A 5,916-nucleotide genomic window follows, 5' to 3' on the forward strand; every position below is an offset into this window, starting at 1 on the left:
AAGGGGAGTAGATGATCCGCCTCCTAGTCATCATATTTGTTATGAGACATTTTGAAGGCCCTGAACAGAATCTGAACTTGATAGAAGAAAGCTTCCAGCCCACAACAGTACTGGCATCAAGGCGGAGGCTGTTGGATCTTCTAAAATTGGGGGCTAAACTTAGGTAATTTCGTAGTGGGTCATAGGCGTGGTGCATTGTCTGGAGGCATAGGGCTGGTAAAGGGCCATCTGGAGGTCCAGCAGGGTCATTTGGAACCAAGGAAGGCCCCACCAGAGGGAATCTAAATGAGGCTACATTAAACTGCTTGTAGGAAGCTGGCTCTGTAAAGGGAGCTGGCTCTGTATATGATATTGCCGCTAGGTGGGAATACCGTGCACAGAATCCATGGGTTTCCCAAAAGTGTACAGGGCTCAAAGTAAAACCCAAAGTGCTCTATTAGAGGTAGTGTGTGTGAGCAGCCTTAAGGCGTAATACAGGAGTGTCATACATTTATTGCACAACAGTGATCAATAATGGACACACGGCTCAAGATGGAGATCCAGAACAATTTTAGAAAATTCTACTTTGTTTGTACTTTAATTTAGGAGCCAGGTCTTCTTAATAAGGTAAGTATGTTTTTAATTAAAAAAATACTTTTCACTTTGAAAAACTGACACTCAGACATTTTTCAACACAGTCAAATGTTATCCTGTGGGCAAAACAATATTGTGGTTAAACAGGTAAGTACTGAACTTACAATCCCAGTCTTCGGAGACAAAAGACTACAAAGTCCAGAGGTCAGGTGAGTTCCAAAACTGAACCACCAGCGGCACATAGGTGGCCGGGTGAAAAGATCAAATTCAGAGTTCAGACCAATGCTTTCCAATGGAGACAGGGGGTGCCTGGAGCCACACTGCTTGCAGGTAAGTCTTGATCGGTGGAAGGGGCCAAGCTTTGGGGGGGGGGGTAGGGTTAGCACTGGGGTGCCACAAAGCAGCACCAAACATACACCACCAACAGCACAGGGGTGGCTGAGTGCAGGGCACAATTTAAATGTCAGGCACCCAGTGCTTTTCAATGGGGATTCTTCTTTCAGCAAAGAAGCTGCAGGTATGGCAACAAACGTTGCAGGAGGGAGACCAACGACAGAAGAGTAAGTAGAGATGTATGGGGTCGTAGGGGCACTGTCTGCTCAGCTCAGTTAGCCCCGGGGGCTTCGGGTGCAGGGGTGCCTTGTGATGTCAGAGTCTTCTTATCGGAGCCGATCGCGGTCAGGGGGAGGCCTCTGGATTCACACTGCAGGCGCAGTCGTGGAGGTCAGGAGAAGTCATCCAATACTGGATTGCTGGGGAAACTTTACTGAGCAGGTGAGCCATTCAGACTTGGGCACTGGGCGTCGGGTGCAGGGTAGGCAGGAAACGCAGATCTGGAGTACATGGAGTAGTTTTATTCAGGATAAGTCCGCTGGCCACAGAATTTTTGAGTCTTTTTTGCAAGCAGCAGCCCTCCCAGGGTTTTCAGCAGGTCGCTGACTGCAAGACAGGTCGCAGGTTCGCAGAAGCTAGAGACAGGCCGGGAAGGCTGGAGCCAAGGCAGTCGTCGTCTTCAGTCTTCTCTGCAGGGTCGTCTTCTTTCTTGCTATGTCATAGCAGATCTAGTTTCTAGGTCTGGGGGAGCCACCTAAATACTAGATTTAGGGGAGTAGCAAGTAGATCCAATGGGCACCTTACCTGGGGTGAGGGGGCATAGACCTAGCCCTGATTGGAGGGGCCCCCCCATCTTCAAGATGGCGGGGACTGAAAGATGTGCTTCACCTCGCCTATCCCACCTTAGGGGTGGAGTTAACAGAGGTTGGCACACCTCTAATTCTTCTTGAATTTTCCCACCCAAAGTGGGGGTGTAAACCGGGGGCTGCCATCTGCTGCTAGCAGCAGAGGCTGGGGGTTGCATTACAAAGGCGGCAGACCTTTGAAGCTCCCTTCTTCTAGCACTTGCCCATCCTGGGGGAGGATGTGTGACACCTCTGCCCAGGATGTGCATTGTTTCTGGTCCCAGAGAGCAGGGGCTCTCTACCCAGGGGTCCAGAAACATGTCTGGGGGTGGCTGGCTGCCTACAGCCGGTCAGAGACCACATCAGGGTTGGCAGGTTGTCTGGGGCACCTCTAAGGTGCCCTCTGAGCACATGGTACAATACATCTTGCACTGGAATCAGCATGGATTTATTGCAAGGAGTAGTTTGGTGCTAAACACTCTTGTGTTCAGTGAAGCCATCATGCTGCTGTGGAACTCAAGTTTCCAGCCAATGTACTTTCTATGGCTTCACAGGCACTTACTTTAGGAAATGGACCCCAATATTGTAGGGGCATATCTACTTACGCAGAGAGGCCCTCACCTGTGGTGAAGTGCACCCTGCTTTAGGCCTGTGAGGCCTGCTAGAGGGGTGCCTTACCTATGTCTTTAGGCAGTGTTAGCTGGCATGGCAGCTTGGCAGGGTGCCATGTCGACTTATTCATTTCTTTACCTCACAGGGACATGCAAGCTGCAAGGGCAGTGACATGGTCCCAGAAAGGGGTCCACCAGGGGACCCTCTTCAGCCCCAGGCTACAAGTACTCAGAGTACCATTTATTAGGGACTTACAGAGGGCAGACGTGCCAATTAGGGATTTGCTTTTAGGGTAGGAGAACTGGCACAGGGACCTGGTTGGCAGGGACCCTATGCACTACATTTGAAACCACACTAAGACCAGCCAAAAAATGGGGGGCTAACCATGCAAAATGGGCTCTTTCTCACACTACTATAATGCTTTACACGCTGGTATCAGCAAATACAATGTATTCAAATTACAAGTAGTCCAAAATTCAGCTGTGTGCTTCAGTACATTCATTCGCACGTCCACGCCTCAGAAGCACAAACAGATCTTTGATGACTCCCGGTGCAAACCAGGGGTTTAAAACCATTACAACCACCCTTAAAGCAATCTATGATAAAGCAGGTAATGTACATTTCTTTACACTACTCAGCAAGTCGCTTGGCAGTAGTGGAAAAGAACTTCCACTACTGCGCCCATATCAGTAAACAAGAATTCCCAGCACAGGAGAGTGCATATGGAGTGAACCCCCTTATCATTTATGATTATGACCCATTTCCAACACCTCCATTCCAGGAAAGTTCTTAAGACAATTGAGTTTCCAGGTGGGCTGGATAATTCACTAAGCGAAGATTATCTCAGGGTTTGTGCACCCTCGAACTGAGGAGGATGTGAGTTGGAGGCTTTGGCAGTGTCTGCATTTGATATTCTATCTTTAAGGTGGTCGCGAATCTGATACTTACTCAAACTGTCAGGCACTACTCAACTACTAGTTTAACAGATCAACATGTTTAGGCAGTATGAGGTGATAGACGTTGCCATGAATAATTCTTACCCATGCTATCCTGCCCCATCCTTTTCCATTGAGTAACATTTGTAGTTCTTCAAAATGTCTTATGCCATTACTGCTTCTCTGTGCAAGAAACCAGATGCTAACCTGTAACTCTACAGTCACATGCTTTGCATTTTCTGGCAATCTAGTGGTTGGGTATGGAAAAATCCAGAACAAGTCTAAAGATTTTCTTTTGGGCGCTGACCACAGACGGAGTCTATGTCACCTAAATGTTTACTATGTTGATAAGTTTAGAATTTTTTTGACTGCTCACCCCTTTCACCAAGAACTTTGGAGGGTTGCATGTCATTCTACAGGAGGTCCAAGCTATTGCTACAAGTAACTAGTTTTTCACCTTGCACATCTCCGTAATGTCTTGGACAGGTTCCTTTACCATATAGGAATAACTTCATCTGTTTAGTTCAAAAATGAAACACTCAAGCAAGAAAACATTAAGCAGTCCTAGGGGGGCATGGATGTGTTATGTAAAGAATATACTCCACAGTGGAGTCAGAGCCATTTCCCAAACCTGGACATTCGGCAGATTTTACTCCACACAAGATGGCTGATCAACAGCCCAACAAGTCGAAAATGAAAAGAAGAAAGCAAAATCTGAGGTAAAATGTTATTCTTTAATTTACATGTGCTTCAAGTGTTACAAAATGTTTAAGACCCAAAAAACAAACAAGTAACGCAGCCATAAACAAACACAAATAAAAAACAGGCCCAATGTAGTTCAGTGGGGCTGCAGGGAATGAATATACAATGTATACCCACTACCACCCCCCCTGTAGTTGCAATCCCTTGGGGCGTCATGACGCCAAGAGTTGTTGATGTGGGATGCAGTGAGAGTTGCAATTATTGCACCCATTCCCTCTATTAAACGTTTCATCAACATGACTATGTGAGCACTTCCAAAGGCACACGGACCCATGTCCTAAAGCAATTCTCAATCATATGCACCCAACTTCCCAACACAACGCACTGTAGGCTAATTGTTTTTGAGGGCATGACTTTCTGTGCTCAGCAACACATTTTTAGCATTTATACATCTCCTTGAAGGAAGCTTGTGGAAGGACTTGGGCCTACTAATCCATTCTGACCCAAACAAAGCCCCTCCCCAATAATATTTCAAAATCTTTTAATGAGCTTTCATCTTGGCTAGAGGGTGGATTTGTACAACAGAGCCATTTTCCAAAATGTCTTTTTTGATGATGCACACCCCACAGACAGGCTAGGCAATCCCCAACCCACATCTATAAACCAAAAGCCATGCCACTCTGCACGATGCAATGCTGTGGAAAACTAAGCACAAATGTTCCCCAAAAAAGTTTCAAAAACACATATAAAACGCATGCTATTCCTTTCCGCGGATGCAAATGTAAACACGTTTCCGATAAGTAGCTCCCAATCTAATGACGTCTGGAGTGTGATCCTGAGCAAGATATGTGGCCATGTCTCATGTGCAGTCGAAACGTGTGATGAGGCTCACTGCAATGGGCTGCACCCCCATAAAACATCCAATTAAAAAAACAATAGCCTACTCCAAAGTGCTAACAGCTCAAAACAGAGAGCTTGAGCAATGCAAGAATAGAATTGTAACATTAGAAAAACAGACAGGAACATTACAAATCTTACCCCTTCTTTTATAAACCCCTTCCCCTAAACAACTGCTACCCCTCAAATTTACATAGCATCCCATCCCACCCAAAATTGGGGTTGTGCCCAGTAAAGAAGCCCTAGTCCCTTCCTCATTCAGATTTAAGACTACTCTTTACTGGAAAACCAACACTTTTTTGGTTCATGTACTTTGACTAGCATCCCGTTTCTGAAATGCAGTTTCAATTGGCATTAGGCAAAGAAAGCTCATTCCACAAATTGGTGGAACAACAAAGATGTCGTCACACAGTGACATCACATTTTTCTTGTATTATGTACAATACTTTGAGAAAGGGCACCACGGAACATGAAAACACTGGAAAAGCTGGGACATCAATCAGCATAAATGAGTGCAGACATGTTTCGGTAGGAAGGATGGGGAACAAGGTTTGACATCTGCAAACACAACGATGCTTCAGGCAGAGGCTTCTTCGGCACGGACAGCAAAGGGGGTTATCAGCTGCTTCGCGTTCTTGGCCCACAGGTTTAGAATGGCACTGCCCTTGCTACCCCCCCCCCCCCCCGGTCCCAGGAGTCATGAGTGTAGCGGCAGAACATACGGTAAACTGGACTCTAAGCCCACGTTTGTTTTCACTCCTTTCTGTGTGATCAGTACCTCTGCAGCAAATGGAGTGGAGGGGCTTCGATTGGGAAAATGGGTCAAAACTGTGAAGTTATTTTGATCACAATGTGTGTGATGTCACTCCCACTATCCAATATATTGTATTGAATCGCTGCAAATGTTCTTTTGACACCCACCTGAATGCAGAGGTCCGCATTTACCGGTCCCTACACCGCCTAACCGACGCCACCTACCAGAAGTACCTACAAAAGCGCTCAACAAAATAAATAATAAA

The sequence above is a fragment of the Lissotriton vulgaris genome, chromosome 5, assembly GCF_964263255.1.
Source record: "Lissotriton vulgaris chromosome 5, aLisVul1.2, whole genome shotgun sequence".
In the NCBI taxonomy this organism is placed as follows: Eukaryota; Metazoa; Chordata; class Amphibia; order Caudata; family Salamandridae; genus Lissotriton; species Lissotriton vulgaris.